The 20,971-nt window shown below is 38.5% G+C and overlaps 1 protein-coding gene across 5 annotated transcripts in view; it reads right to left on the bottom strand.

The window, feature by feature from the left end:
* Positions 1-20,971, bottom strand: part of Asns (asparagine synthetase (glutamine-hydrolyzing)) — a 157,514-nt gene that overhangs the window by 61,559 nt on the left and 74,984 nt on the right. For 2 of the 5 annotated variants that reach the window (XM_046422603.2, XM_046422602.2), the window contains exon 3: positions 14,150-14,175. The exons of the other annotated variants lie outside the window; for them this stretch is intronic. The gene's annotated coding sequence lies outside the window, so the exon portion shown is untranslated. The remainder of the gene's footprint in view (positions 1-14,149; positions 14,176-20,971) is intronic. 5 annotated transcript variants of the gene reach the window in all.

The following is a 20,971-nucleotide window of genomic DNA, read 5'->3' as shown; positions in this document are numbered from 1 at the left end:
AGAGTCTAGCAAGGGCATGTGTTGAATAAATGGCAGAAATAAACTGGCCATGAATTGGAGGTTGCCCTCTACCACTTCATACTTCAATTGAGATCCATTGCATTTGTGTCCAGTAGCATTCTAATGTCCTCGTATACCACGCCAGCAGGAGTTAGTTGGCTGTATCCCTTGCAGGAAAAAGAAAAACACATCTCCTCCAAGTATCTGCCTGAAGATCAGGGCATCCTAAGGCAGTAGTGCTGGAGTACAGTAGAACCCGTGACAGGTTTATCAGCACAAGTAAATACACAGACTTCAACCAAAGCCACAACTATAATTTGTAGCCCTGGTCTAGTCTCTTCAACTCATCACTATCCCTGACACTTAGCTACTAGGTAAGCCTGGGCAGCCTGGGTCTGCCACACCACTCTTTATCTCAAACGCCTTCAGAAAACCTGACTAGAGTTCTGTTTCAAGCATCATTCCCAACCTCACTTGCACCATTGACCCTAGCTTGTCTCTTGAAATGCCTTCCTTCTCAAAAATGTTATCAGCTACCACTATGCTCTTCATCAAAGGGATTCCCCACCCTTCTCAGATTAACTACCTCCTAGGCTAGAACCTCGACCCCCAGTGAATTGAAGAGTTCCATTCAAAGATGGATATGTTTTTCTGCCTATTGTCCAACCACAACCAGATAGAGTAAATTAGCTCTCACCCTTGTGAGACATCACAGATGTCATTCTCCAAAAAAAGAACCTTTTTACTCAAAATGATAATTTTCCCTTCTTCCAATTTCCAGTTCTTCATTCCTTTAGTATTCACTTGACTTAATCCAGTGCCCAGCAAATAGCCCTAAATAAATTCCTGTTGCCTGTTCTCCATTGCAAGTATCAGAAACACTCATCTCTACAGGCTGTGTGACCTTCCTACAGGTGACTTTACATCCCTAAGCATCAATCCCTTCACCTGTCAAATGGCAGTAAAAGAACCACCTCCTGGAATTGTCATGAGATTTGGGACGATTAAAGAATTAGAGATCTAGCCTGGAATCTGGCTCTCACTTGGGGCCTCTCCAGTGAGAGAGTAACTCAAAGAGACAGTTGCCCTAATGCTGCTGCCTGAGAACAGATGGCTTTGCTGGGAGGAGAAGTAATTTCCAGCCTCCTTTTTAAATTTCAGGATGTAATAAAGAAATGTGATTTATATAATGAAATATTATTCAGCCATAAAGATGAAATTATGGAATTTGCTGATACATGGATGGAACTGGAGACTATCTTGCTAAGTGTAATAAGCCAATCCCCAAAAGCCAAAGGCCAAATGTTCTCTCTGATATGCAGATGCTAATTCACAATAAGGGGGCAGGTCGGGAAGATGTCATTGGATTAGACAAGGGGAATAAAGGGAAGGTATGAGGGATGGGAATAGGAAAGATAGTAGAATAAAATGGACATAACTTTCTTTGTTCATATATGCATACAAAACCAGTGTAACTCCACATCGTGTACAACCTCAAGAATGGGAAGTTAGCAGGGTATGGTGGTGCATACCTGTAATTCCAGCAACTCAGGAGGCAGAGGCAGGAGGATTGCATGTTCAAAGCAGCCTCATCTGCAAGGTGCTAAGCAACTCACTGAGACCCTATCTCTAAATAAAATACAAAATAGGACTGGGGGTGTGGCTCAGTGTTTGAGGGCCCCTAAGTTCAACCCCTGGTACCCCTCCCCTCAAAAAAATTCCAGTCAGTTGAGGATCAGTACTTGTGCAAATTAAAACAAAAATTGTATGGCAAAATAAACAAATAAATAAAAGAGAGCCTTGCCCAATCTTCCTTCTGTTAAAAAAAAAAGGGAAGTTATACTCCATGTATGTACAATATGTCAAAATACACTCTACTGTCATGTATATCTAAAAAGAACAAATAAAAATATAAAATAAAATTACATAAAAAATCAGAATGCAGCTAAAGACCAAGTTATATCATACCGCAGTTCAAACTTATTACTAAAGAATTATTATTACTTTTTTCTTGACATTAACCCCTTCCTATATTAGATCTATTAACAAGTTAAAAGTCTCACCAGGAGCAGAGAGGAGGGAAGAGAAAGGGGAAATATTGGGGAATGATACTGATCAAATTATATTATTATATTGTGTGCATGTACAAATATGTAGCAACAAATATCACCATTATACACAAATAATGTACCTGTTTAAAAAAAAAAAGGTGGAAAAAAGTCAAAGGTCTCTTAGGATTCTCTCACATAGAAATCTATTGAGTGTTGTTGAGCTGCTCTGGGGGCATCTCTAGGCTGCTCAGAACGCCTACCAACACCCATGCCAGGAGTTAGCACCATGCAGAAAATATTAAGACCAAAACCAAGAATGAGAAGGCCCCTCCTTTTGACAGCCATATTTTCAACCAGAACCAGACCCCAAACTGCTGGTAGAGCCAACTGGACTTCCATCCTGATGAGACAGCAATGTGCAAATGGTACCAAACATTTACAAGTCTCAACCACTGGGCCAAAGGCATGTTTCTTGAGAAGAACTGGCTCCACTGTACGTCTCCTTTTCCCGCATCCTTCTCTCAGGGTGGTAAAGGGAGAACTGGGGCACACGGTGAGCCCTGCCCTGGGATACTGAATCATGGCTTAACTAATAATAAGAACTCATGGGAAAACATTTTTCAAAATATTCTACCACACAAGAATCAGAACTTACTTCAAAATATTTAATATTTCAACAAGTTAAGAAAACAAGTTAGGTGGAGAGAAATAAACAGGACCCTCACAGTGTTGGCTTTTCTCCATAATGTGCTGTTGGATTAGTCAGCCAAGTATCCTCAGCCCACCAGATGCAGGGACACAGTGATGATGTGACCTTCCCGGGAGAGTGGAGTCCAAAGTTTATGGGGCTCTGCAAATTACTGGAGCAGAGTGGGGGTCTCGAAGAATGGGAGAGATGGAGACAGCAGAAGCAGCCAGCCGCAGTTTTCCCCTGGGCTGTCTTTGCCCTCTTATGCCCTGCTCATCAGGCAATTTGAATGCAGACCAGACATTTCATCATTTTTAACAAGTACTTATGAAAAGGGGAATGGACTCTGATGCAGCCACAAAGATTCTAGCTTAGACTAGAGGCTGAGGTGTCAGGAAGGAGATGTTGGAGAGGAGGAGGAGGAATCAGTGCTGTATTTGTAAGCCAGGAAAGAAATGTGACTCTGGATGATGAAGTTTGGGCTTATAAGGTCTATTTGTCAGAGAGAAAAGAGCCCCTATTCCCAGACATTCCCAGACATATTATATTTATTTATCCTCTTTCAGGGAAAAGAGTCTAAACAATATCAGCATTATTTTTCCCTTCTGCATCTTATTTTCTCCGACTCCCTTAATTTTAAACTATTAGTTGTCATCTTCAAATACAAAATCTCACAGTCCAAAATTAGAACATCTACTCCACAGATTGAATGTATTGAATAAATGATGAGGTAAACAGGAAGAGTCAGAACAGTAGAAGACTCTCGTCAATTCAGAGCAGATTTCCCAGAGCCTTCCTTTGCATCCCCAAACAAAATGAATCTTCTTTCATTTTACTTCTTCGGCACTTGACACAGTGCCAAGTGCTCTTCCAGTTCACCTGCTCCATGGTTAGTGGAGCTGAGAGGCATGACTTACTGTAGACCATGGTTCTGAGCATGGTCCCTGAAGAAGAAGCATCAACTGGAAACGAAGACATGCACATTTTTGCCCCTGCCTTCAGACCTCTGAGTATGGGACCCAACAATCTGGGGGTTATCAAGCCCTCCAGGTGATCCTAATGCAGGCCAGAATAGTTCCCAAACTCTACCTGAGTTCCTACAGGTAAAGCCACCTCTGAGGTATACCTTTCAAGACCTGGGAAGGAAGAGAAGCAAGAAAATAATGTTTCTAGTTTTGGAGACTGGCTTGGCTGTCGTACCATGAAACCAATAAGGAATACAAGAAAAGGTTGTAATTCCATTTTGTATTGTTTATCTCCTGGGAGATGTCATTCATAGGAAGGAGCACATAATAAAAATGTTTTTTATGTCTATTTTCACATGCTTGAGTTCTATGCATGTGTTGTCCACTAGGCAGCTCAAAGCATCAGTGTGGAAACCCGAGGTCCTAGCTGGGACTGTACAGCAGAAGCCACAGTGGTCAGGACTAGAGCCCAGGAACTGGGTGGGGCAGCTTTAAATCCAAGCCCGCCATTTTTAATTAGAATAGTCATACCTACTCCTTAATGTTCCAGAAGAAGGAAATGAGATGATGTTTGCAAATCAATTAGCAAAGTTCCTGGCTCACAAAAGTGCCTGATGCTGTCATTCTATAAATTTGTGAACTTGCAAAGTGTAGAGGAAAAATGTAGATGACAGAGTAGATCTGATTACATGGATTCATAAGAAAGATAAAAAAGACTGAGTCTGGAGGATGCAACATTGAGAGGGAGCCCAGGAGAGGAAAAGAGGCATAGGTGGGAGACAGCAAGAGTGTCAGGAGCAAGGGGTCTGGGAGTCAGTGGGGGAAGGGAGTGAACCAACAGGTGAACAAACATCTTACAGCCGTTAAGCAGGATTGGAACAGACAGGCATTTTCGTGCCTGTGAGAAAGTCACTGGTTGCTTGGAAAACAGCAATGTCAAGCAAGGTCTCAGGGACTGGCAGAACCCACTAGCTGACTCAGGCAATTCTGAAGTGCTCTAAGTTTAATCATGGAAATTTATCAATCATTAGAAGAAAGAGAATGGAATCCACATTAAAAACAGGAGGAACCTAATTAACGACCTTAATACATATAATGGAATAATTTTTATTTAAACCAAAAATCTTGAAATTATCCATGGTTATTTTCTTTCCTTCATGTCTCACGTGTGATTCATCAACTTTGGGTTTATTACCAAAATAAATCCCTAATCTATCTCTACTTTGACTTGTTGCCATCACCCTGGTCCAAGCAACCCCATCTTTCTTCTGAACAACTGCAGTGGCTTCTGCAGTCTCCCCATTTCCTCTCTTGGTTGCTTTCCAACCCCCTGCTCTCTTCCCAGCAGCCCTAAGGATTATGTAAATTAACCACAGCAGTCCCCTGCTTCAAACTTTTCAGTAGCTTCTTATCACACTTAGCAAATAATCCCAGGAGGACTCCTTATCTTAGTTAGCAAATATTTCACTTAGGTAGTTTCTGTTCATTCTGTAACTCCATACTATCCAATACCAGCCACATGCAGCTGCTAAATATCTGAAATGTGGCTAGTGAAATTGAAAAGCTTTATTTTAGATTTTTCTTAATTTATATGAACTTAAATGTAAATGGCCATTTGCATAGTGATTAGCATCTTGCACATTGCCATTACTGCAGAAGTTCTATTGGACAGCTTTGCTCTTGTCTGGTGTCCCCTGTGCTCTCTCATGCTTACTGCAGATCAGCATCATGGGCTGACCTTCTCTCCTCACCTGCCTCAAGCTCCTTATTCCTAGAGGGTTTTTCTAAAGATTGTTCTCTCTGTAGAGACTTGATGTTCATTGATCTTCACATGATTGTTTTGTCTTAGCTTCATGTCACCCAGAAAGGCTTCTATTTACCACTTCAAGTCAAGTTTTCCTATGCTATCTTCAAAGCATATTTGGCTAGCAGAAAATATTCTTCATGGATTGTGTGTTTATTACCTATTCTCCACTTTGGCATAGTACCTCCCCAAGAGTAAGGACCTTATTTTTTAGTGTGGGTGGAAAACTTGAGCTTGAAAAGGCAGAATTTCCACTTTTTGGAAATAAACAATCAGGCAATGCATTCAGGTGTTTTCTTAGAAGAAGGAAAGATGCATTAAAGATTGTATCTCAAGATTTCTGTTTTCTTACAAATCAAAACTACTCTAAGATTTCACCTCATTCCAGTTAGAATGGCAATTATCAAGAATGCAAGCAATAATAAATGTTGGTGAGTATGTGGGGGAAAGGTACACTCATACTTTGCTGGTGGGACTGCAAATTGGTACAAACACTATGAAAAGCAGGGGAAATTCCTCAGAAAACTTGGAATGGAACCTCCATTTGACCCAGCTATCCCACTCCTTGGTTTATATTCAAAGGACTTAACATCAGCATACTATAGGGACACTGCAACATCAAGGTTTATAGCAGCTTAATTCTCATAGCTAAACAGATGCCCTTCAACAGATGAATGGATAAAGAAATTTTGGTACAGATACACAATGGAATATTACTCAGCCTCAAAGAAGAATGAAATTATGGTACTTGCAGGTAAATGGATGGAACTAAAGAATATCATGTTAAATAAAATAAGCTAATCCCCCCAAAAACAAAGGCCAAGTGTCTTCTCTGATAAGCAGATGCTGATCCATAGTGGGGCGAAGGGATAGGGAAGAATGAAGGAACTTTTTTTGTGTGTGTAGAAGGGATTAAGGGGAGAGGTGGGTTGTAGGGATGGGAAGGACAGTAGAAAGAGACTGACATTATTACCCTATATACGTGTATGATTACACTAATGGTGTGACTCTGCACCATGTAGAGTCAGAGGAATGAGAAATTGTGCTCCATTTGTGTACAATGTGTAAAAATGCATTCTGCTATCATGTATAACTAATCAGAACAAATTTTTAAAAAATTCTGTTTTCTTTGAAAAATAAAAGGCAAAGTTGTCTGTTGAGTGTGAGCTTGCTAAGGATAAAGTGATTTCATGATCCCCAGTAAGGAACTAGGAAAAGGGATTTAACCAGCTACAGTTTAAAGGATTCACTGAGCACCACTGAGGATCCAGAAAGGAAGAGAAGGGAAGGGAAGGGAAAAATGGTTTGTGGTACAATCTGTGGTATGAATTTTCTTCAATAAGAGAGATGATCCAGATGTTCTTATCACATTTAATCCTTATAATCTCTGACATATGTGCCAAAGTAGCTGGACTTTACAGATGCACTACATTTCAAAAAGGTAAATTATACATTCTGTGAGCTCTCGTTAACAAGGTTTTAGGTAGAGGAAAGGGGAAAGGGGTGCAGAGGGACGTGGGGGCCCAAGATCTAAGGGGGAAAACTACAAGAGAGTTGAGCAATGAAATCATTTGCACATCCCTTCTTACCCCAACATCAGCTAAGCATCCTTCTTTGGAGATGAAGGAAGGGTGTGGACCTCTCTGGGCAATGCTTCTCCTCAATCTATTCATCAGAGAAGTGTAGACTGCTGGTATCTCGGGACAAAGACTTTCTCTCTTCTAACTCCAGGGTACTAGAAGAAGGGAGACCCTAAACCTCCTGGCAGATCCCACTTAAATGTAGCAAGTGTTTCAAGAAGATATGCAGTTAAAAAGGCAGCAAGGCCCCTGAAGGACATCTTTTAATGGAAAGGCTAATCACCATGGTTATTATTTCCCTCTAATTCCTCTCTCTTTGACTGTATGTAGAGAGTAGTATGACTGTATGTTATTTACCACTTTAAGTAACAGGTTGCAAAGCATAGTAATGGACACGAGCTATAAAATCAAACTTCCTGGGTTCACATATTGGACAAGCTATATAATCCCAGTTCCTCATCTATAAAAGTGACATGATGACAATACTGATACTACCGCTATAGGGTTATTGTAAAAAATAAAGTTAAGTAATACCTGTGAGCTCAATAGGACAGTATCTGTCACAACCTAAGAATTCTATAAGTGTTCATTTTTACTACCCTACTACAAATATTCCATAATGTTTGACAGAAAGTTAATGCTCCAAGAATGTCTCCTAAATGAGATTGATAACAAAGGACATAGCTGGATGAGAGATGGGTTTATGCTATCACATATAAAAGGAAATGGGCCAGTCCTTCCCAGTTGTTCCCAGGGAAACCAATCCCTTGTTCTTAATTGCACATATCACACTTGGACTACACAGGAAAGCTGATGTATATACCAGCCTTGGAATATGGTGGCTGCACTTGGAGCTGTGGCTTTACCCTAGCCATAAGCTCTTCTTCATCTTTTTAGCCACTGACACCCAGCACAGTGACCAGACGTTTGATTATTGACCAGTTTCATCTTGTCTATGAAATGGGAGACAATGTTAACCAGAAACCAAGAGCATTAAGTTACCTGTGCAGTTTTATCATTGACTAATTATATGGCCTTTGGCCATGTAGCTACACTCACGTTTTCCTAAAGGATGATGTTGGACCAGATGACAATGACACTTGTGGAGTTCATAAACAGTAACTAATAAGCTATTTTGCTATGATTCAACCTAATACTTGCAGCCCTCAAATTCTATGCAGTAAGTCAGTGGTTCTCAAAAGAGTTATGTAGTCTGAGAGGAAGAAAAACAATACTCAGACACAAAATAAAGTGTGCCCCCTTTATACAGTACTTAACAAGTATGGGCTATTTTGCAACACAGCACTAAAAGAATGGAAGTATTTATTAATATTTAGGATAATAATCAAGCAACTTTCAAAAATAAGCATTTCCCCATACTTAAAATGAAAACACAGATCCCAAATGAATCACTTATAAATGATACACAAGTATTGGGTCTAGTTCAGGACCCCCATATCACCCCTAAGTCTGAATACAGAGCCCCAATTCTTCCCATTCTAGCCCTTTGCTTTTTCTAAGGAAGCCTAATCTAATTAATAATAATTTCAGTACCCTGAAAAGGATGACTGACAGAACAGTAGCCCCAAAGAAAGTGGATAATAATGCAAATACTCTACTTTTGTACAGCAGAATGTAACTATATTTCAACTCTACCATTTATTATAAAATATGTCTTCATGACTTCACCCTACTCCAATACTGAAGTCCTACTGGTACATTTTTTAATTTTTTAACTGAATCTTCAAGCTTTAAGAATAAAATCCTCCTATGCACAATGAAGCAGAAGAAGATGGTTGTGAAAATCCTAGTCTGATTCCTGCTATTTGGTGACTATATAATTTGGCACAAGTTACTTGGCCACCTTCTGTCTCAGTTTCTCACTTCCTTAAAAGTTAAAATAATATCGGTAGCTATTGTAGAACTGTAACGCACACCTTCTTTTTCTTAAAATAAAATTGGAACTAAAAAAATACATCTGTCTTATACTTTGTCCTTGGTTATAAATCAATCAATTCAGGAACCTTGAATCTTGCCACTCTTGAAGACAAAAGAGTGATTTGGAAAGTACAGATATTTTATTGACATATACAGTTGTTATAAAAGGCCTTATTTTGAGAAGGTAAGGAAACAAAATTCAATCAATCAAAATTTAAGCAAAAGAAACCTCCCCACAAAGCACAGCCCTAACAAAGAATCATTTTAATTGTTCTGTGTGACTCACAACAGGTTTCCTCTGTGATTTCTTTCTTTCACTATAAAGAAGTGGGACTCTGTGGTTGAATTTTTCTAACTCATAAAATAAATGACAATTACTTAATTTAAGGTGTAAGTGATGTTTCTTTTTTCTTTTCTTTTTTATTGTCCAAAAAGACATCATTAATTGAGAAAACTTTTGTGTTTAAAAATAATAATAAAGATTATTGAGCTCCCTCCTGCAAAAATTAATTAATTATTATTATTTTATTTTTACAAAAAATGATCATATTTAAAATAATAAGGAAATTAAAGTACTGGCAGTTTCTAAATCTGAACATAACATGGGGCTTTGTTCATAGCTTGACAATACCATATGATGTTGTGATGATTCGAGGAGTCAGTTCATGTACAGCACTTAGGACAATGTCTGGCACAGCTCAGTGTTCAGGAAATGGTTGCTATTATTTCATCTTAGACTCAAGCTATTATTTTTTACCCACCATATTTATTACAAAATAGAATTTGGTCTTGGCATCAGTGAACACATATATGGTATAATTAATCTCACATTTTTAATTGATTATGATTTTTGTGTTTTTAAGGCAGTCTTCTTGGTTTATAGAGTTAACCGGACCAATGTTTCCCAATCATTTTTCAAAAATTAAATCCTTAACACAAAAACAAATCCAAGGAACTCCACAATACAAATTGTATTTTTTGATATCTCCTAATTTAAAGCACACACATACAAAGATAAATAGCTACTATAGGCTGGGCATAATGGCACATGCCTGTAATGCCAGTGGCTCTGGAGGCTGAGGCAGAAGGATCATGAGTTCAAAGCCAGCCTCAGCAACTTATCGAGACCCTAAGAAACTCATACAAGACCCTGTATCTAAATAAAATATTTTAAAAAGGGCATGGAATGTGGCTCAGTGGTTAAGTGCCCCTGGGTTCAATTCCTAGTACAAAAAAAAAAAAAACTACATTGAAATTAATTTGCATTTTATTACAACATACATTTGAAAATTCATCTTTGAGTCAGATACATTCTCACCATAGTCAAATTTATTAAATACACAGATTCATGGGTGTTTTTAATAAATTCAGGGGCTTGTAAGAGTCCATAGCAAGCAAATGGGAACAGTGAATTAGAAGGGTCAGCAAACTTTCTCTGCCAAGGGCCAAAAGCAAGTCACCTATGCTGGTCACCTATGTCTCTGTCCAAACAACTCAACTGTGACATTGTAGTAGCAGGCAAAATGTAAATGAGTGGGAGTGGCTGTGTTTCCCTAAGACTTTATGTACAAAAACAGGTTTGGTCCCATGACTGGAGCTGAAGACCCCTGATTAGATCTCTAATTAATTATCATTTCTAAAAATGTGAACTATTTGTTAGCTGTGTATTCTCCAATACTTCTCCCAGGCCAGGCACTGAAAAGAACTGTGCAGGTACAGAACTACAGATTTTTACCATCAGGTTCTTTCATGCTCTATAAATTCCTGTAGGTGTGCTAACTTCAGGAAGGAAACTTGAAGAAGTTTTATACTTTAGATATTATGTTCAACTTTAATACAAATTCCTCATAAATCAGTTAGAAACTCACAATCCTCCTACATAAAACAAGGACAGACTATTAAAAATTATAAAATGTTATCTTTTAAATTCATACTTCTCTATATTATTTGACTTGACAACAGCCTAAGTTACTTTTGTAAAGTGCAATAAAGCAATGTATTTTCAAAAGGTTATAAAGAACTAATTTGTAGAGCCAAGTAATTCATGCATTAGAGACTTACTTATTTGTTGCCTTATCCATTGTCTCAACTATCATTTATTAAATATCCCATAGGTACAGAGATCAAGGCTAGTCTGGATATATGAAATGCATAAACCCCAAAACTAATGCTAATTAATCGGATTCATTGTACAGTTAAAAGAGGTGAAGACTTGGAATACAAAGTAATTAACACAAAACTGATAGAAAAGTGATACAAGTACTAAATTATTTATCACTCTCATCAATGTAATTACTTTTCTCTTGTATCTTCTGCAAAAAGTAATCAGAGTTAATTTGCCTCAGGGTATGTGTTAAAAGTTTCTGAGAGCCAGAAGTGTTAAGTTTGCCAGGTACCTAGAAGTCATTTCTATGCAAGATGGAACCAGAATTCTGAATTGTCCAGGGAGAAAGGATATCTCCAAGAAAGTAGAAGATGACAATCTCTTGGAGAAGAGAAGCAAAGGCAGGGGTGGGCTTTAGAATTTCTCTAGTGGCTCAGAGGACAGGGCTCTGGGTTAATAGAAACTCTCACTGCCATGCCTCGGAGAGCAATGGACCTTGGATGGGAGTGGCCCATTTAGTAATTTTCTGGATGGTTGGACACTATTCCAATCTCTAGGTATAAATTTGGCACAGAAGTCATGAAGCTATCTGCCTTAAAGGGATCATGTGGACTATAACAATGACCACAGTGGCCTTAGGATGAGAGGTTCCTTCCAGGGCTGTGTGGACTCCCTAAGCCTAGGGAAGGAAGCAATATACTGAATAATATCTTAGGTGTGCAGGTGTGCTAACTTCAGGAAGGAAACTTGAAGAAGTTTTATACTTTAGATATTATGTTCAACTTTAATACAAATTCCTCATAAATCAGTTAGAAACTCACAATCCTCCTACATAAAACAAGGACAGACTATTAAAAATTATAAAATGTTATCTTTTAAATTCATACTTCTCTATATTATTTGACTTGACAACAGCCTAATAATAATATCAATATACTGAATAATATCTTGAACACCCCATCCATACTAGAGTTCAGAAAAAAACTGAATTGGATTTAGAGGAACAAAATAATGTTTCTTTGTTTTTCTACTACAGTTTTAAATCTACATATATACTACCTATTCTAAAACAAAAGGCAAAATTTTGCTTTAGGGGAGAGAATAACCAGATGTCTGAGAAAGTCAAGGGAAAGTTTTGTGGAGCAGGTGTGTTATGCTCGAATTTGGGACCCCCAAAAGACCACCAGAGACCAAGATCAATGTAAGTAGCAAAGAGGTGTTTATCGCGAGCTAGCTCGGTCCTCCACTTGCACACAGCAACTGGTGATGCTGAGAGGCCCCGAGCCCAGGGTTTGCAGCAGTTTTATACATTCTTTGGAGAAGGCAGGGACCCCCACAAACATCATAGCATCCCTTAGCAAATCATCACACACCACGGGAAAATCATAAAACAACTCTAAAACAGGATTAGCACATTCACTGGTGGGAACAAGTTGGGTAAGGGTGATTGGCTAGTAAAAGAGGGGGATTCCTTTGAACTGATTGGTTTAAGCCATGAGGGGTGTTCCTGCTGAACTACAGGGTTTCCCAAAAAGTTATCAACCACCATAAACTACTGGGAGGGTTATCTGGCATCCCAGGTGTCTCATGCTAATTGGTGGCTGCTAGGGGGTTGCTATGGGTCCCCACCTAGCCTGACTGAGTCAGGGACACCTGGCACAGCAGATCTCTCCTGTTATTTGTAGATAAACAACTCAGAAGGGTGGGTATGTGCCTAGGAGTGCTCTGTGGGTCTTTCCAAGGACAAGGGTCATGCCCCCTTCCTTGGACAGGCTTTGCTCTGAGGTAGAGGCTGGTTTTTCAGGTGACACTTACCAATGATAACAATAAGGATACCTATGGTTTGTGAAGTAGCTAACATATTTAAGATAGTCTATATATTTCATTTCTAGCAATTATACCAGCATTATAAAATGAATGTTTTCTATCCTCATCTACCACCTGAAAAGTGGAGACTCAGAAAGGTGAAATTATTTGCCAGATACCCTATAGCTAAGATATGACTGAATTAAGTAGCTGGGATGAGATTCAAATCTTAGACCAAATGATTCTAATGTCATGTGACTTCCAATAAAATAGCACTTTCTAAAAACTGAATGATGGTAGATTTTTCTTGGAAGCAAATTTAATTTAATTTAAAAAAATTAAAAGAAAGAATATTCTATTCAAACCTCCAAGGGTTGGGGGTGGGGGAGAGAATATATGCATATGTGTGTTAAAGCAACCCCTCACCCCCACCCCCCAGTGATTTTCACAGTCAGCAAGGCTTGGGAAGCATTGCATTGCCCCTCAGTGAAGACCAATGGAAGGACATTTCACACATGGACAGTGACAGTACACAGCAGGGAAAGTCTAGGTAAGTTTTGAACCAGGTCATCTACCAGAGCTCAGATGGCGATGAGCAGTGGTGGAAGTTAAGGCTATGCAGAGGCACTGTTTCATGTTCTCGAAGTTGTAGGAGACAATGTTGAGAGCATAGTTCCTTCTGGAGATAACAGGGTTAGAAAGGTTTTTAAGCAGGAGGTGGCATGATCAGATGTATCTATTGGCAATATAACTAGTGACAGTGTACAGGGTGGAGGGAGGGACTGGTGCACACACTAAGTACATAGGTAAGAGGGAAGGCAGCAGTACAGTCTGTACTTCTGCCTGATAGATGAGGGAGCTACAGGATGATTCTGATGTTTCTATCACTGGAGACCGGGTGGAAGGTGGCACTAGAAACATTAAGTCTGTTTAATAAGATCATCTGACTTGAATTCATTTACTCAACAGTAAACCTTTCCACCTGAGATTTTCTTCCTGTGTATTTTTATTGCTGAGCATACTAATAAAGCAGATTTTGCAGGAAGATTAAATACTCAGTTTTGTCATGTTAAATTCAAACATGGCAGACAAACATCCCATTGATAATGCAATAGAAAATTAGATGTAAGTCTTCTGAACATAGGTTGTAACTCTTTGATGTAAGTGAAAATACTTACGAAACTTTAAAATAAATCACAGATGGAAGACTCACCCTTTGGAATTCTGTTTCACCGGGGCCTAAAGGGAAAAGAAATATGTATTTTTCAATCTTCATGAATCAATCTTATTTGAAGCAGAGATAGAAAATCATTACCTGAGAACTCAAGCCAGAGTCTATCCACAGATATACTAGGTCAAAGACAGGACAATGCTTAAGAAGATCAGCTTTGATGTCATTGGAATCTGAGTTTAAGTCCTAGCTCTGCTACTTACTAGCTCTGTGGTCTTGAGCAAAATAATAAGTCTTGCAAAGTCTCATCTACAAAATAGACATACTAACAACTCTTGGCTCAAAGTAAGGACTATAGATGATAAATGTTGGAAAAAAATGCCCAGCATATAAAATTTGTCCAGTAAGTGTTAGCTGTTACGTTAATGTGAAGAAGAGAAGGTTAACTAAAGATAGCAACATGTCCAAAGGAAAAAGAATAGAATGAACTTTATGAATTGCAGAGTCAGACTAAAACATAAAAGTTGACAACAAGTATCTTGCTTTATCCTAAGTACTCTGAACTATAAGCAAATGAAGTCTGGTCCTTCAGAATATTGTATTATAAAAATAGATGTGTCTGGCTTTTAAAACTTGAGGCCATTAGCCATACAAGCATACAATTAAATTCCCTGGCTTGAATTTCCCAGCTTTCCAATAGCACTTATATTTAATTTCTACTAAGAAAGAATGCATTAGTCACATAATACGTACATAAATATTCTGATTTACATGACAATAATATTTATCATTGTAACCTAATAGATTAATATTTTACCTTATACATCAGTCACTTATAAGTTTGATTAGTATTAAATCTTCTAGGGTTCGATCAACCCTAGAAAAATCCAGAGTATCAAACCCTAGGTTATCGTAACTTTCCCAGTAAAGAATCATCCCATGAGATGCATCTCAAAGACTGAAAAAAATGGCATCCCCTTATCAACATCCCACTATCCTGATGGTCTTCTAAACTGCAATTAATGGTAGAAGCCAAACACAATGCTTTAAAGAGAAAAAAGGAATAAGAAGGTGATAAGTGTGGACAATGGTTTAAGATGGTTTAAGAGTTTATGGTCAGAAATGTTTTGTTTTGTTTTGTAGATTTTTTTTAAGAGAGAGAGAGAGAATTTTTTAATATTTATTTTTCAGTTTTCGGTGGACACAACATCTTTATTTTTATGTGGTGCCGAGGATCGAACCCAGTGCCCTGCACATGCCAGGTGAGCACCTTACCGCTTGAGCCACATCCCCAGCCAGATCAGAAATGTTTTGATGACAGAAGGTCTTTTATTTAGGAATGGAGGAGAAAAATTCAGGGGGTGAGAGAAAAACTCTGACTACAGAAAAATCTTCTTTTCACATGGAGGCTGATAAGCAAAGCAGATTTCCCAGAGGATGGCTAAGGAGAAGGAGCTTTGTCCCCAGAATGAGAGAAGGGGCTCCTATCTCTCTGCATTAGATAAAATGGCAAACTTTGGGTATTACTAGGGGTAAGCCTCAAAAGAGGAATTGAGAGATAGAAAAGCTTATATCTCATGGCATCTATTTTCTTGGTAAAAGAGATTATTGGCTAGGGAAAAACATGGGACCAACAGTCAATGGAAGCCATAAATGTACAGCAGAGAAATCATGGCAGGGGATGGCCGAGTTGCTGCAATAACTATGACAATTAATTCATATTTTGGTGTTTTCCTCTACTTCTGGCTCCATATATCCAGGAGAGCTCCCAAAGACCTATGATAGGATTGGAGAGGAAGATTTAACATATTCTTCACCTCCTACCTTATATTCTGCCACCTCCAAGTTCTCCCAGTATTCCTTATTGAACCAAACAAGTGAGAAATGATATAAATGACACAAAACTATTTAATGAAAATGAATACTGTTTTTACAAATTTCCAGAATTTAGGTCTTATCTTTTTCAGTGTGGTGGATGATATCAATTCAATTTAGGATGGATGATTAGTGAGGGAAATCCTCAGATTCACAGATTTTACAGATTATATCTGTTCTCTTTTAAAAATTGCACATAGACAAGATCAGAAAGGCAAATGGAAAAATCACAACAGTTAATTCATTGGTAGTTGGTGTCTGGGCAAGTTTTCTCTTTGTTTTATTAACATTGTATATGTGTGTGTGTGTGTGTGTGTGACCATTTTATGTAATTTTTCATTGATTTTTTTTTCTCCTAAGAGTACCTATTGTGTAAGGAAGCTATGAGAGTAGACAAGGTAAGGTAGAGCTGCAGGACAGTTGAGCATTGGTTCCCTCTGGTTTCCCCACTCTGATAATTCCCACCCATAGTCAGGTGACATGTTCACAGGTATGAAGATCCTTTGCAAAAACAAACAAACAAACAAAGCTTTCTTCAGGTTTCTGCAGGGCTATCTGTAGGAAGAAGTTACTCTGGGTTATATTTTCAGGTCCTCCATTTTCTCTTGCTACACAGGATGGGATCTACTATAGGCCAGAAGATCAGCTGCAAATTCTAGCCTACATACAAAAGAGCCAGAAGAGGACAGGGGCAGGTTCATAGGAAGGTTTGTGTGCTGTGATCTTGTAATGCCAGATTTGTGGGTCCCCAATAGACCTCCAGGAGCCAAATCCGATGCAATCACACAAGAGTCTTTATTGCGAGCTCGAGCCTGGACTCACAACCGTTTCTGATGCAGTGGTCCCGAGGAGTGAGTCCTGACCCTTAGTTCAGTGAGAATTTATAGGTTTTGGGGGGATACTCTATGAGTCACAACATCACACAGCAAATCATTTCATACCTCGGGAAAATCAAACAACAACTCTTAACATTGATTAGCACATTCACTGGCGGGAACAAGTTGGGTAAGGGTGATTGGTGAGTTCAAGTGGTGGATACATTTGAACTGATTGGTTTTGGCCATGAGGGATTGCAAGAGTATATATGCTAAACTGCAGGGTGACCTAATCATGTTTTTAATCACTGAAACTACTGGGAGGGTGACCTGGCATTTCAGATATTTTCCCTGTCTCATGCTGATTGGTGGTTGCTAGGGGGTTGCTATGGGTCCTCACCTAGCATAACTGAGTTAGGGACACCTGGCACTTCAGATTTCTCCTGTTAAACAACTCAGCAGGGTGGGTATATGCCTAGGAATGGGTTTTCAAAGGACAAGTGTCACACACACACACCCCAACCCCCTTGGACAGGCCCTGCTCTGAGGTACAAGCTGGTTTTTCAAAAATGGAGTCACATCAGTTTCTCAATCTGAAGCAGTTTCTGGGTACATGGAGAAGGACAGGAGTGCCACTAAAATATGAGTTATTGATTTTCTGGCTCATACTAGGAATTTTGCACTAAATTAGGAGGATCTTCCTTGTTGTCTACATCCCTTTAATCAGTTGCCAAGATCCTGCCAAATTAATTACCAAAGTAATACCAGTTCTCTGGGCTCCTACCAAGAAGGTTATAAGAAAGGTGGTCTTGGGAGAAACCCCAAGTGACTCTCACATCCAGGTGGGGGAATTACATCCCAACTAGGACGACTCAGGCAGTTGATGCACCATAGAAATAAACCAACATATTTTTGAGTCTTGTAAATCAGAATGTTTATGTTTAAACTGTCACATTCATTTCATCCACACTCTGCCCCTAGGGTGGAAGTCTGGGAGGAACAATATTGCAGTTTATTTATTATAAATACAAACAGTGTGCATAAACAGCTCAGCTTACTTGGTGTCTTATGCTTGATAATTTTAATTTGGCCTTCTGGATCTTTGGGGCTGTTTGGCTTCAGTGTAATTGCTCACCAAATCTGCTACCTCTTTAAGCCATAAATCATCCTGGTAAATATCCTGACCTACCAGACTGTATTGCTGGTCATACTGATTCTGAGTATCCATATTTCTTTATCTTTTAGTAGCTTCTTGCTTCCACCCAGGTAATTCCATTCTCATCTGCCTGGTTAGACACTTTTTATCTCTCTGCTGCAGTTTTGCTAGATGATAATAAAAGTAAGAGCTATAATTTCTTGTGTAAATTGCTGTTACAGTTCAGCTCAGAAACCTTGCTGGCAGCTGCTGTGCTGAGAAAGCCCTGCTGAGAAGTTATGCAGTAATCCAGGAAAGAGGTAATAAGGATGTGGACAAGGAGGAGTCAGGGAAATGAGAAAAAAGGAAAGAATCCAAAGAATTCACATGGAGACTGCATATAAATTAACAGAGGGGAAAGACTAAAGAAATTGAAAAAGTAGGGCTCAATATTCAAGAAAGAGGAAAGTTTGACAAAAGGTTAAAAAATAATCACCAAAACATATTTTACCTAATTCTAGTAAGGTAGAAAAAGGCAGCATCTCTGAAAAACTTGAAAAAAAAAAGTTTTTAGAAAGAAACAACTTTTTATACAATCAGTTCAACTCATACTAACTTTTTAAAAGAATTTCCTCTGATATATGATATAGCCAGCTCCATATAAGCTACTCCCTGCTTCTGTGTTCAGATTCCCAAATGGCGTGATCTCCCCTGCTAAGATGCTCACTCCTGGCTTCCTTCAGACATTTCAAAACAATACTCATCATCCACTCCCAGCCTCAAATTTGTTAATAATTGAACTTTTCCTAAATACACTTTTCACAACATTGTATCATGATAACTCATAATTTCACTTTCAATAATAACAAGGGAATTATTTCTCTTTCCTAATACTATAGTTAAATCCTGCTAAAATGGATTGCTTCCATTGAGCCAACTTGTCTGGACATTGCTACAGTTGAGTCCTTGAGTTATATCCTTCCTGGTTTAGTCATGTTGCTGAGAACCATGGCATGTACAATATCTTGTATTAAAAATCACCCCCAAACTTCTTGGCTTATAACAAGAAGCATTTATTATCTCAGTTTCTGGACATAGTTTTGTCAGTACCTCTGCCTAAGGCTTCCCATGGCTCTGGTTTCCCCTTGAGGGTTCAACTGAAAGAGGATCTGCTTCCCAGCTCACGGATGTTGTGGCTGGCAGGATGGAATTCCTCTCTGTTAACCAATGACCTCTCTTTGCCATATGGGCCTGTCCGTGGAGTGGCTCACAACATAACATCTGACCTTTATCAAAGCAGGGGAGCAAGAGAGCAAGTGGGAATCCCTAAGGCAGAAGCACTGACTCTTTGTAAAATCCAGTCTCAGAGTGACATTCCTTCGCTTTTGCCATAATCTATTCATTAAAAATGAGTTGTTAGATTCAGTCCTGAACGTGAGGAGGTTATGCAAAGGTGTAAATGCTGGGAATCTGGGATTGCTGGGAGTATCTCAGAGGCTGGGAACCACACAGCCCTATGCACATGAGCTCCAAAACGTATACATAGGAACATTAATGTTTTAGAGGTGTTGATAGGTGTTTGGGATTTTAAAAGATGGCACTGCATTTTGCACTTAAAATTTTGTATTTTTAAAAAATTTTTGCATGTGATCTTTGCACAATGTATGAGTATTCTTTACATTGTTCTCTATAATTTCTTTATGATTATAATGTATCAAAATGAAAATATTTTTAAAATATATAATAAAAAATTTGAACACACTTTTAGATTATTGCAATTAAAATAAGAAAAGCTAAGAAAAAAATAATAAAAGAAAAAGCAAAGAAGGCATCCCACTAGTTTGGCAGATAGGGTCTCCAGTCATAATTAGTGTATTAAAAACCTAATTGTTTCCTTTGCTGTGCAGAAACTTTTTAATTTGATGCTATCCCATTTATTAACTCCTGGCCTTATTTCTCGAGGTTCTACTGAGAAAGTAGTTGTCTGTGCCTATATGCTGGAGTGTTGACGCTACATTTTCTTCTAGGAGTTACATAGTTTCTGGTCTAATTCCTAGGTCTGATCCATTTTGAGTTAATTTTTGTGCAAGGTGAGCAATAAGGATCAGTTTCATTCTTCTATATAACCAGTTTTTCCAGCACCATTTATTAAAAATGCTATATTTTCTCCAATGTACTTTTTTGTATGTGTGCTGGGGATCAAACCCAGGACCTTGTACATGCAAGACAAGCACTCTACCAATTGAGCTATATCTCCCGCTCTCTAATGTACCTTTTTTGGCAACTTTGTTAAGAATCGGTTGACTATAGATGTTTAGGTTTGCCTCTTTGTCTTCTATTCTGTACCATTGGTCTATGTATCTGTTTTTATGCCAGAACCCTGAAGTTTTTGTTATTATAGCTCTGTAGTATAATTTGAAAGCCTCAGGTATTGTGAGGCTTCCAGCATTGCTTTTTTTGGCTTAGGATTGCTTTGGCTATTCTGGGCCTTTTATTTTCCAAATAAATTTTAGGACTGTTTTTTTCTAGTACTGTGAAGATCTAGAAAGTCATTGGTATATATTTTCATTTTTTTTTCTTTCTTTAACTAGGAATTAAATTCAAGGAAGCTTAACCACTGAGCCTTATCCTGAGCCCTTTGTATTTTTCATTTTAAAACAGGGTCTCATTGAGTAGGGATTCGCTAAATTGCTGAGGCTGGCTTCAAATTGCCTCCTGAGTTGCTGGGGTTACAAGCATGTACACCTGGCTTCTCATTGGTATATTGATGGGAATCACACTGAATCTGTATATTGTTTTTGGTAGTATGGAAATTTTACCAATATTGATTCTGCCTTTCCATGAATATGGGAGGTCTTTTCATCTTCTGAGGTCTTCTTCAGTTTCTTTCTTCAGTGTTCTCTAGTTTTGATTGTAGAGGTTGTTTACCTCCTTGGTTAGATTTATTCCTAGGTATTTTAATTTTTTGAGATTACTGTGAATGGGATTGTTTTCCTGATTTCTTTCTTAGCAGATTCATATTTGATATATTTTGTAACC

Source organism: Marmota monax, unplaced genomic scaffold, assembly GCF_021218885.2.
Source record: "Marmota monax isolate L192 unplaced genomic scaffold, Marmota_monax_Labrador192_F-V1.1 WCK01_AAM20220418_F8-fsc00144, whole genome shotgun sequence".
Taxonomy (NCBI): Eukaryota; Metazoa; Chordata; class Mammalia; order Rodentia; family Sciuridae; genus Marmota; species Marmota monax.
Note: the sequence above shows the minus strand (reverse complement) of the source record. Positions and strands in the feature narration are given on the sequence as shown.